The sequence below is a fragment of the Manis pentadactyla genome, chromosome 19 (genome assembly GCF_030020395.1).
Source record: "Manis pentadactyla isolate mManPen7 chromosome 19, mManPen7.hap1, whole genome shotgun sequence".
NCBI classification, from domain to species: Eukaryota; Metazoa; Chordata; class Mammalia; order Pholidota; family Manidae; genus Manis; species Manis pentadactyla.
This window is the reverse complement of record NC_080037.1, coordinates 9,322,868-9,334,843: the sequence shown is the minus strand read 5'-3', so window position 1 is coordinate 9,334,843 and position 11,976 is coordinate 9,322,868. Positions and strand designations below refer to the sequence as shown.

At 53.3% G+C, this 11,976-nt stretch overlaps 1 long non-coding RNA gene across 1 annotated transcript in view; it reads right to left on the bottom strand.

Annotated features, from left to right (window-relative positions):
* Positions 1–1,495: 1,495 nt before the first annotated feature.
* Positions 1,496–11,976, bottom strand: part of LOC118930738 (uncharacterized) — a 36,859-nt gene continuing 26,378 nt past the window's right edge. The window contains exon 3 of the long non-coding RNA XR_008994896.1: positions 1,496–1,767. This is a non-coding gene — a long non-coding RNA (uncharacterized LOC118930738). The remainder of the gene's footprint in view (positions 1,768–11,976) is intronic.

The following is an 11,976-nucleotide window of genomic DNA, read 5'->3' as shown; positions in this document are numbered from 1 at the left end:
AACTGGGTTGGCCGTGCCCCCTGCGGCCACTGGCCCAGTGCCAGGCCCTGCCCCTCCTGGGTCTGGGGACACTGGGGCCTCGGGGATCTGAGATATCCTATGGGATTTGGTAAAGAAACTTCCCTGGATTAAGGCTGTCACACTGGAAGGACACTCCACACGGAATCCCACCTGGTCCCGAGCCTCTGACAACCCACGGAGTGTCTGTGCCTGTGGTTACTGTCCACCGGTGGCGGGGACCTCACCGCGTCCCGCAGCACCTCTTCCGGCTTGGGTGGCCCTGGCTACAGGAAGCCCTCCCCTACTGTCATCCGCGGCTGCCCCCCTCCTCTGAGACTGGTTTCCTTCTCGAGGTCACTCATGACAAATCTGACTCCGTGTCCACCCAGGGGCCCTTCAGGTGGGATTTGGAGCAGAGCAGAGATAATATCAGTGCCCCACACAGCTGTGGCCTCTGCCTAAAGCTCCTAGCTCACCCTCCCCTCCCACGCAAAGCTTCCTGGGAGACACACCAAGCTTGTCTGTGTCTGGTCTTCCCACCTGTGTCATCCCAAGGCCTGGGGGACTGGATGTCACAGTTCTTGGGAATTGTGAGTGCCCCCCTTCCCCCAGTTGCCTGGGAAAGGAGTGTCTGTGGAGGTGGGCTCACTCACCCTGCTGGGCACTTTCTTGACCCCAGCAGAGTCCCCAGCATCCAGGAGGGCCGTATTCTTGTCCCTGGAATTCTAACCACACAGACGGGGGTGGCATTGGGCTGGCTGTGAGCCAGCTTCAGGGTCCTGGAGGTGGGGGCTGGCCCCAGGCCCCTGCCTGCTCCAGCTCCCTGGGGAGGCCCTTGGTTTCCCAGGTCAAGCTGAGGTTCTGTGTGGTCCCAGTGGCTCTGCACTGCAGGGTGAGCCTTCCCCAGCCTGGTGTGATGGTCAGTGACCAGGATCTGTGGATGGGTTTAGGAATCTTGGTTTGCTCTGGGGCAGGCAGAGCACAGGGAATATGGTGTAGTGAAAATACTGTGTATGAGACTGTGACGGTCGGTATATGTCAGTGTACATTTGTGCAGACGCATACCATGCTGAGCACCCAGAGGGAACTCCTGTGTGAAGTATGGACCGCAGGTGATGGTGATGCGTCAGTGCAGGTTCACTGACTATCAGAAACATACCCTCTGACTAGGATTTCCATCCTGGGGGAGGCTGAACGTGGGCGGGGGCAGAAGTTAATGGGAACTCTGGGCACTTTCTGTCCGGTTTTGTTATAAACCTAAAAGCCTGAAACTGCTTAAAAATAGTCTATTAAATATATATACAAAAATCTATACAAATCTATCTCTCTATCTTTCTAGATACATATACATGAGAACTAATTAAAAGGGTATAACAAGTATTTCACAGGATAATTTTGAAGGCTCATTAGGGAATTCAAAGCGCCTCATATAGGAACAAAGTGGAGTAGGCACTTCGAAAGTGTTAGTTGAATGAAAAGTGAAAGATATTAATAATAATAGTAACAATAATAAAACAAATTAAAAATAACATACATTTTGTGCTGAGTTTTAAAAAATATTTTAATTTTGTTATTGCTGTTTTTAAGCCTTCAGCCTGTTGGTAATAGAGTATCAATCATCTCTCTTCTCAGCCGACTCAGTAGGAATGGGAATGGGTACCACTGTTGTTGTCCATGACATTTTTCAGAATTTCCTGGTTTTACTCCCCAGCACTCCTACAAATGTCTCCAGCAACTGAAGTTCCTCTTGGACCAGCCAAAACTCACCTTAAAATGAAAAAAAAAAGAAGAATTTTATTGCACTTGAGAGCACATTACTCATCCACTGCCTTATTGAGTCTCAGAGCCCTTTGCTAGGAAGGCAGGACATTTAGCAAAGAAACTGAGGCTTGGGAGGTAAGACAGTTTACCCAAAGTCACGCCATGGGGAAGGGATGGAGAATCCCAGTTTCAGAGAAGGGAGGACAGCCAGACTCTCTCGGCTCCTCCACCCCCACGCCCCTGACCGCACCAGAGCCAAGTTCACCTCCACGTCCCCCCAGACCCATTCACCAGATCCTCCCCAGGACCCACAGCAGCAGAGGGCAGGTGTGATCAAAACCCTTGGGGAGAAACCTCCACGTGCAGAATTTGAAAAAGAAGGTATGAAAACTGGTTTTGAGGCTGTTAAGCTCTCACCTAAACCGAAGGCATCACAGAGCAGGATTTGGAGATAAGGGGGAAGAGAATCTATGTGGAGACTCCCCGCTACCCGCCCCACCCCGACTCCATAGGGGAATGTAACACACCTGAGAAAGCCCAAAAGAGAGATGCGCTGGCAGAGCGGGTGACGCCTGCCGCAGTGAGGTCTGTGCCCTCTGACCTGCCCCCTTCTCAGTCAGGCACCCTCTGGCCCAAGGCACCCCCTCGCCCACACATCTTTTCTCCCTGGGAATGTCTGAATCCTCCGCCATCGTAGTGGGCAGGCTGATGGGACCTGCAGCACTTCTAGAGGTTCTTTTCCTGCAGACCCACCATGTCGCGATTGCTGCCCCAGAGGACACCCTGGGAGCAGCACGGCCATTCCAGATAAATTGAAAGAGGAGCCTTCGCCCCCTTTGCTGTTATATTCCCCCCACACATCTGGAGTTTCTGTCACCTGGCTTGTTCCACACACCTGTCCCATAGCTTGACTAGTATGTGTTCAGTTTGCTGCTTGTTGATAGGACTTAATTCTCTTAATCTACATCCTCGGTTTTGGAAAGCTCAGATTTCTCTTTTCTGTCTATAATATATGGTTTGCCTGTTTTGGAGCTCTACCGATGAATATGGGGTTGTGCATTCAGTGGGGTTCTAGACGCTCCTGAAGCAATGGCTCCTTCAGCCCCAAGTATTGGAGGTTTGTGGGGAGAAGGGGGTTAAACAACAGAAAAATGCCTGGAAATCTCTAGACAGAGGGCCCTTGAATTGACTCAGAGCACCTCCTCATACTCTGACTACCCAGTAACGCTTGATGAAAGTGTAATAAAAATGTTATATGTTATGTAGTTTAGTTTTAGGGAACTCTAGGTACAGAAACAAGAGGGAACCCAGTGCTTAAAGTGTGAGGGGATTTGAAGTTTCTGGTGACTCAACGTGTTGTCAGACCAGATATAAAACCTAGAGGACAGTGTTATAGATCCCTAAATAGGGATAAAGTCCAAGTGCGGCCTTGAGCTTCTAGGAAAGCAGATGAAACCTGGAGAGAATCAGGGTGAGAAAATGCCTGTCTTCTATTCTGGGAAACTAGCTTTGGGGCTGCTACCTGCCCTGTCCACGGGAGAAATTTGAGAATTTGGAATCCAAGCCTATACTGTGCCTGGTGTGGGTGGGGATTCTCACCATGTGCTGGAACTCTGAGCCCAGAAACTATCTTAAAAAGAGCTGAAGCCTATAAATTATAGGAGTAGTAAACACTGACAGACCTAGGAGAGATTTCCACATCAGGGTACATGTGTGGACTCCTCTAGAAAACAATTACTGCGGAAGGTCCGATAACAGAAAACAATTGCTGACATGTTAGGAAATGCACTTCCCTCTGAGAGGGTCAGAAGCCGCAGAAAGGAAGTCCCAGCCTGGGAACCACAATTAACCAAGAAATCTGCTAGGAAACTATGGGAAGAGATTAAGAGAGGACTCAAGGCTACAGTGCAAAACCAAAACATTTCCGAAGAAGGAACAAGGAGGAAAGGAGTGGGAAGCAGAAATTTAGAGCAAAGTGACAGTAAAAGGCATGGGCCTCCTGGCCATAGTCCATGAGTGGCACTGCTGGCCCAGGACCTAGGGGACACCCTCAAGTCTGTGTCTCAGGAAATCCTGAGAGGGCCCTGTCTGTACTCAGCTGCAACTTGTGCAATCAAGGTCTGGGACAATCTGCCTCCCCCGTCCCAGGGACCCGGCAGGGACATGTCCATCTGTGTCTCCAGAGCCAGATGTGCAGACCTTAAACTTGACTGTGGGGCCTGAGACAGCCCTGGGCTTATGCCACCCCCCACAGCCATGGTTGAGGGCCAGTCCCACCCTCCCAGGGGCCCTTCCAGTGACAGGCAGCAGCCCTTCCAAGGACCTGGCAGGATCCATTCCTGTGTGCACCTGGTAATAACCTTGCTGTCTGACAACCCAGCTCTAGACCCTGCAAGTGGACACTTGTGCAGCAGCACCCTACAAGCGGGGTTCTGGAGGCCACCTGCCCACCCAGGGACTAGACTGGACCCACTTTCCCTGGTGCCCCTGGTAAAAGCCTGCCCTGCATGGACCCCACCCACTACAGGCCCAGCAAAGCCTCCTAACTGGCTCCACCCAGCAGAGCGGTGGTCCTGGGGCCAATCCCATCAGCCAGGAAACAGCCCTGGGAAGGTCTTCACCTGCTGAGACCTGAAGACGTGCTTGTCCTTCAAATGCACGGACACCAACCAACACAAGGCCACAGGGATCATGAAAATTCAGGCAATAAGACATGAACAGAGGAAACTAATACTCCCAGTAACATTTAAATGCTGCTTGACTCTGAGCATATCCTTCGCTACAAAAACTACTTGAATTGTGGTGTCATTTTTTATTGAAAATTATGAAAATAAATATAACATACCTATACTTGGAATGTTCACATGGACAGTTTACAAGTGGACATTATATTATTTCTTCACTGAGCAAATGTCTCTTTGGTAATTGTGTTCTGAGAGACCGGTCCACATATAATTGTTAAAGGTCGATGGAATTGTAAGTTTTTTGAAACATTAATGAAGCAATGATATTATTCTTAACTCTTTTTCTTTTTGGGTTTTCTAACTACCTTGTATTTACCTAGTAGACTGGAGCCAAACATGTGCCTGAGACATTTGAATTTAATGTGGAAGAAATGCAAAGAGGAAAGGAAGGGATCAGCAGCTGCTGGGAAGCAAAATTAGATATTGCAGTAAGGCACAATGTGGGGGTACATGTGTGTGAGACAGAGACAGGGATGGGGACAGGGACAGAGAGAGAGGACCTGTGGCCCAGCCTGAGCTCATCATGATGTGGGGAGGAAGGAGAGGAAGGAGCGAAGCAGGCCAGTGGAGGTGAGGTGCCCTCCCCCTGGAAGGCCCGGTTCCCCCAGAGCTGGGGACCGCAGGGTGGGAATCCCATTTCCCTTGCTCAGTCCTGTTTGCTTCCATCCCCGGTGCTGAGACCCCCAACCTTACCTGAGACCCCAGAGACCTGTGAGAGGATGTGGGGACAACCCAGGCAGGCAATGGGCCCCTCCCGCCCCTTGGTCCTTCCCCGCAGACTGGCAGGTACTGGTAAGTTCTCTTGCACGAGGAGCTCACGTGTCCTTGTTAACGTCACTGTAAGGCCACGGCCTTGGGCAGCTCCTAGCACCCCTTAGTGCACTCTCAGGTGGACTTGGGGGCAAGCACCCCCTTCACCCAGTTTACAACTGCCCTGGCCTCCATCAGGAACAGAGCCCCGGGCCCCAGGGCCCTGAGCTACATGTCTTCCCACCCTGCAGCCCCTTCCCCTCCTGGTGGCTGTGTGTGCTCCGCCTGCCCTCTGCAGGTCACCCTGCTCACCTCCTCCAGGAAGCCTTCCTGCTTCATTTCAGTTTCCACAGGTGCTGCTCTTGTCTCCCTGATGAAAGAAGATGCTTCTTACGAGCCTCTGTACCGGGGCACTTACAACCGGCACTGAAATGATTTCTGCTTCTGCCTCCCGCTGGACTGTGGCCTTCTCTGGGACAGTGACTTGGTCCCTGTCTTTGCTTCCGTTGTGCTGCACACAGTAGGCGCTCCTTACATGCCTGATGTTGGAAGGCCTCTTTCCAGGAATCCCTAGCGGCAGGTCGGTCTTCAGCCGCCAGGTGGCACTAGTGCCCAGGCCCTGCCAGCGCGGGGTGGGCGGTGCCTCTGAGGATGTGCATGGGCGGAGGGTGGTGCCGCTGGGTCTTGGACTCACACCCTTCCTCTTCCAGGCCAAAGGTCTTGTTTTTCTCTGGCTGCTGTTACCAAATGCCCTAGACTGGCGGCTCAAACAACAGAAGTTTATTTTCCCATAGTTCCAACGGCTATGAAGTGTAAGATCAAGATTCCCTCATGGTGAGGGTGCTCTTCCTGGCTTCCCTCCTTACAGGGGCACTAATCCCCTCATGGGGCTCCGTTCTCATGTCCTCCCAAACCCCAGCTCCTAATACTGCTACAAAAGGGGTTACGCTTCCACATGAATTTTGTGGGGACACCAATATTCATCTCTCAACACTGGCCACAGGGGTATGTAGGTGAGGTTAGAACAAGAGACACTGGGAGGGGTTTGCAGACTGACTGGTGGAGTGTCAGATGTAAACACATGACCTGCGATTCAGCGATTAGGGGCTGAGTCCCTGGGCAACGTGATCCTGGGTGAGAAGCCAGGGTGGGGCTCCATGTTGGGGGAGGGCATGGCGGTGAGAATTCCTTTGGGCTGGATTTGGACCCAGGTGAGAGGAAACTGTTTTAAAAGGAAAGGTGGGGTGGGGTGGGGGGGAAACATACCGTTATAGACTTCTTTAACATGTCCAGCATTTGAAGGAATGACCACTGAGCCGAAGTCGTAGAACGTGAGCAGAGCATCTCGTTTGCACTCAGGTAAGGGCGCGTGTGTGCAGGTAAGGGAGTGTATTTTACACCATAGTTCACCCCTGAGCACCCGACAACACCGGCACTGAAAGAGGGCATTGGAAAAGCTGGGGAGGGTTATATCCTGGGACCCTAATTACCCTATTAGGATTGAGAGACTTAACTGGGTTGGCAATCCTTGCCCGAAGTTTTAGCATAGAATTTTCCCCCCATTCTTTGGGCATTTAAAAATATAACATGCTCTTATCAGATTGTTTGTATGCTAACCTGAAACCATTCCTAAACTTCAGTCTTGAGCTGTGAACACAGAAATCAGTACATGCAAAAACTGCTTTCACTGTTTTACCTTTCACTATTCAAGTTGCATAAGGCCTCCAAGGGAAGACCCCTGTTTTGGGTCTCACAGCTTCTACCTGCCTATTTGACTGTTTCTGGCACCATCCACACATCCATCAAGAGGGCACCAGCTCATTGGTTCATCTGCCCCTGGGTGAGTCCGATGCTGACCCTTGATATACACTTCAAACCATCACATATAGAGGTGTGCGGTCATGGGTGACATAAGTGAATGGGATAAAGAGGAATAAACTTCAAATTACAAAATGAATTGTAATTTACAGGAGTGGAAGTACAGCAGACAGGATATGGCCAATAATATTTTAACATCTTGGTAGTGACAGGAGGTAAGTATTTGCCGTGGAGACCATTTGGCTATGTGTGTAATTGTCAAATCGCAATGTTGTATGTCTGAAACCAGCATAATATGGTATATCAACCATATTCTGATAACAAAAATAAATGAAATAAAAAAATTAAGAAAACCCCATCACATAAGAGAGCCAGGACGTCTTCACAGAAGGTGCCAGCTTCCGATCCATGTCCACAAAGTGTTTTCTTCCTTAGAACCTCAATTACTTGTTTCAGATTCTAGGAAATGAATGGCTTAGTGCTAACATAGAGAAACAATGAATGCAACGGTCCAAGCGAGAGACAAGCAAGTGGTTAAAGTCAAATTGTTCTTGAACAGATGATATTTCAGGTGGCCACACTCTTCCAGTGCCTCAATCTCCTTGGAAATGCAAACCACATACATGCATTTGCTGTGCTGGTAGGAGGACTGACTGCAATGGTCTGAACCCAAGGGCTGGCATTCTTTTGACCAGGATAATGCAATAATTATGTTCCTAGCTACCAGTCTAAGCATACAGAGTCATCTGTCATGCAAAGCAGACATACACATTACAGGAAGTACAGTTGCCTTGACAGAATTTGAAATACGCTGCAAACCAGGGCTGAAAGTATGTTTTGAGCTAGTACATAGTGGGTGCTGCTCCAGGGCTCCCTAAAACGTGCACATGGGCATTCAGAACAGCACCCATGGTGTTTCCACTATACAGTTCTGTACAGTATGAGCACGGTGGCACCTCACTTTCAGCACTGGAGATTCTCGATGTACCGGGTCCCGGACAGACCAAGGTAAGGCTTAAAGAGTATTAACGGCTATTACCAACCCAGAGATTTCAACGAGACACAAGAATGCTAACACTGAGCCCACAGCAGTCCGCTTTCTATCACTTGGGTTTCTGAAGTTCCCATTAGACAGAGTCTTTCTGCACGAGGCCAGTGATTTGCACGGCCTTTGGGGAGGGGTTCGCAGATGCCTGTTTGCTGCCTGACAGTAAGTCATCAAATCTGGCAGTGTTTCTCGTCCACCCAGCCCTCCTCAAATGCCAAATCTCTCTCTTTTTTATGTCCCAGTGTCTTTATTGATGTAGCTGTGGCCCGGCACACTCACTGACAGCCCAAGATCAGAGCGGAAGCAGGGCCTGGGGACGGTTCCGTGGGAGAGGAGACAGACAAACTTACCTCCGTCTTCAGCTTCAGGGGCAACTGAGAGGGAGGGAGATTACCAAGGAGGCAGACCGCCACCCACATCCCAAATCCCTCCCACTGAGGCTGTTTCCCTCGTCCAAGCCACCAGAGGACAAGGGTCAAACTTCGCTCAGCACTGTGAGTGGCTGAGAGAGGTGGATACTGTTTCGGAAAGGCACAGACCTTTCCCTTCTTGATTTAGAGCAAATACAACGCCATCCACGACTGCAGAATGTGACCTCCTACATGTGCTTCAAACCCACAATGGCCAGACACTGGGCTTCTCCTTCTCTGTGGGCCTGGACCTTTCACTGATGCATTAGGTGCAGGACCTTCCATCGGCAACTTCCACAGAGGGACCCTAGCTTGCCATGCCCGAGCGTTAAGGTCGCTACCTGTACGGTGAGTGACAGATGCCTTCTCAAGCTTGCGGGAAGCATGCTGTGTTCTGGTGTGCTTTGTTTTTAGCTAGTGGCCTTTTCTTTTCCAGGACACCACCTTACGTTAGCCATCGTGTCTCCTTCGGCTCCTCTGGGTGGTGACAGTCCCTCGACCCTCCTTTCTTCACCATGGTTTTGAGGAGTACCAGTCTGGTGTTTTGTAACACGCCCCTAATTTGGATTTGATCCCTGTTCCTCTCCTGATAGATGGGGTTGTGGGTTTGGGGAAGAAAGAACCCTTTGGCACCGCAGTACATGAAAGGTTCACGCCATCAGCAGGGCATCACTACGACGCTGATGTCGATCATCGGCTGAAGGGAGCTTGTCGGCTCTTCCTCCGGGAGGTCACTCTTTTCCTGATGATAAAATGGTGCACGCAGAGATTCTTCCTCTGCTGGGTGAAGGGCCCTGGCGCAAGTCATCAACGTGCCTGGGGACAGTAAGGGACAAAGGGTCATGGAGGAGCTCGCATCCTACACCCACAGAACCCTGTGGCGTGGGCCCCCGGGGGCTAAGGATCTCTCAGAAGAGGGGGCGCTGGTGAGGCCTTGCTGTCTGTGTAGCCACCTGGGGGCCCAGTGACCACAGCAGATGGTTCCCAGGACAGGAAGGAAGGCCCTGGTGGGGCCGGGCACAGGTGTGTTCTGTAAATATCTGCTGAATGGATACCTGTGGTGGCAGCCGTGTGCAGCGCAGCCGACAGCTGCTGTCTTGCTCTGGAGCACATGACACACCCCAGTGTCCTCACAGGTTCGGTGGGGACAGGTTGAGACAACAGGAGGCCCCCACTCAGGTGCCCACCTTGCACTGGCACCAGCCTGCCAGGGAGCTCCTCCCTCACGTGTTCCCAGGGCCTGGGCCCCACCAGAAGGGGCAGGATGAGAGCAGTGACCCTGGGGACATCCCCAGTGACACACAGCTTGCTGAGGGGCTGTAGAGCCAGCACAGAGAGCACCGCATTCATGTGGGGTAGGACAGGGGGGCTCCTGGGGCCACTGGGGCTGTGTGTGGGGTGTCAGCAGACATGGGACAGGGGCTGGGAGGGCGGGTCTCACTCCGGGGCTGGGAGCAGGTGTGCAGGCTGGGGGCCGGGGGCCCTTGGGTGCGTGAGGAGAGGGGACTGATGCCTGTAAGTGGGGAGTTATTTCCAGGTACCTGCTCCTGCCGGGGCCCACCCTGCCCTCGGTGCCCCCCTGGGGAGGGTGCCAAAGGCCTGTGGGCTGTTCTCAGGGGCTGCAGGGGGAGCTGCAGAGCCCACCGTCCTCCCTGTGGGGTGCAGTGTGTGTCCTGAGGCCCAGGGGTGGGCAGACGGTCATGCTGTGTGTTGTGGTCTGTCCCCACCGCGGGGCAGAAGGGAGAGGCTGGGCACCTGTCCAGCCAGCAGCCACAGGGACCCTGGTGCTGACGGAAGCCCAGGGAAAGGGCGGTGCTGCAGGGGTGAGCATCGCCCTGAGCTGAGGGGGCAGAACCCCTGCCGGGAGCTGGGCACAGGCGTGGGGTAACCCTCTCCCCACCAGCGGGGCTGCTCAGGGTTAGAGGGAGTGTGTCTGGAATGAGTGACGGATGGTGGGTGACTAGGATGAAGCAGCCCTGGGACAGCTGGACCAGGACACTCCCTGGGGTGTCAGCGCTCACCGCCCGGGGAGGGGGCAGGCTGCCCAGGCTCCCTCGCAGATGGCAGGGTCCCCGAGCCCCGCTGGGAGCCCAGCTGAGGCTCTCAGGCAGCAGCCTCTGCAGGCCTGGGCCTGGCTGGGGGCGCAGGCCCGTGTGTGAGGCCCTGAGGGCAGGGGAGGCGGCTGTGGTTGGACAAGGGCCGCCTTGGGGCTCACAGGCGCTGACATGTAGCCCCAGGCCTCTGCGTGGGGTGTGTGAGGGAGGCGAGCATCAGCCCTGGACAGGCCGGCCCCCCTCCCCTCAGTGTGGCTTCTCAGGGTCTGAGGCCCCCTTAGTGGGGGAGAGTCACTGGCCTGCGAGGGCCTGGGAGCCGGAGGCCGTGGTCTGGGGCCTGGGAGCTGCTCCTCAGCCCGCCCTGACCCGCGCTGGCTTCCCCGCCTGGGGCTCATTGATTAACCGCTTAGAATCTGCGGTTTCCCATCTGAGAAATGGGAAGATAGTCATAATAAGAATGCTTTGCAAACTGAAACGGAGACAAGTTTGGGACCGAAGATGACTTAGCCCTGTACCCGCAGAGGAAGGTGGGCTGATGAGAATGAGGTAGAGTCCTGGATTTGGAGACGTCCCGGTGTTTTCCAGCAGGGACACGCGTGGGCTGGCTCTGTCCCTGTGTCCCTGCAGGCCGCGCGGTGCTCATTCCCTCTCCAGGCCCCTCCTCCCACCCCCTTAGGCAATGGTTTTCATAAGCAAACCCCTGTCCCACAGAGGTGCTCACCAGGGGTGGGGGGACGTGGGAGGGCAGAGCTGACGTGCCCCTGAGCGTGAGCAGCAGGGGACCTTCCCAGATTTTGACTCCATACAAGAAGCTTCTGACCCCAGGCCTCAGAACTGCCTTTGGAAGTGATTTCCCGGCACAGACTGGGACTGGGGAATAGGCCAGCGTTGAGTGTTCTCCTGCCCGGGACCCTGCAGAGCCGTGGCGGGGAGCACAGACTCAGGCGACTTCTTGGGGCCGCGTAGTGGATGGGACGGCAGCTGCAGTGATGGGCAATTTTTTTGTAGAGTTTGTTAATAGGATTTTAGGTCCCGACTCTTGAATTGCTGTGTGACTTTCTGCAGATCATGCAACCCCTTAGGACTTGGGGTGAAACCCGTAAACTGGGTTTAATACAGAGCATCCTTCCCGCCTTGAGTGCACGGTCACGGCTTCATTCCTACCAATTTAGCCTTGGGGTCTGAGCAGCTGAGGGTGAAGCCCAGCTACCCTGGGCTTAGGGTAGTGCTGCTGCCCTAGGAGCTGGAGGTGAGAGTCTCCAGGTATTGAGGGTGTCCATCCAGGGAGAAGAGGCCAGGGCCTTACCCTCAGTAGCCGGTGGTGAGTGGGAGACAGCTGAGGCTGTGCCCAGGAGGCTGGGTTCACTCCACTCCTGCCGCCCAGTGACTGC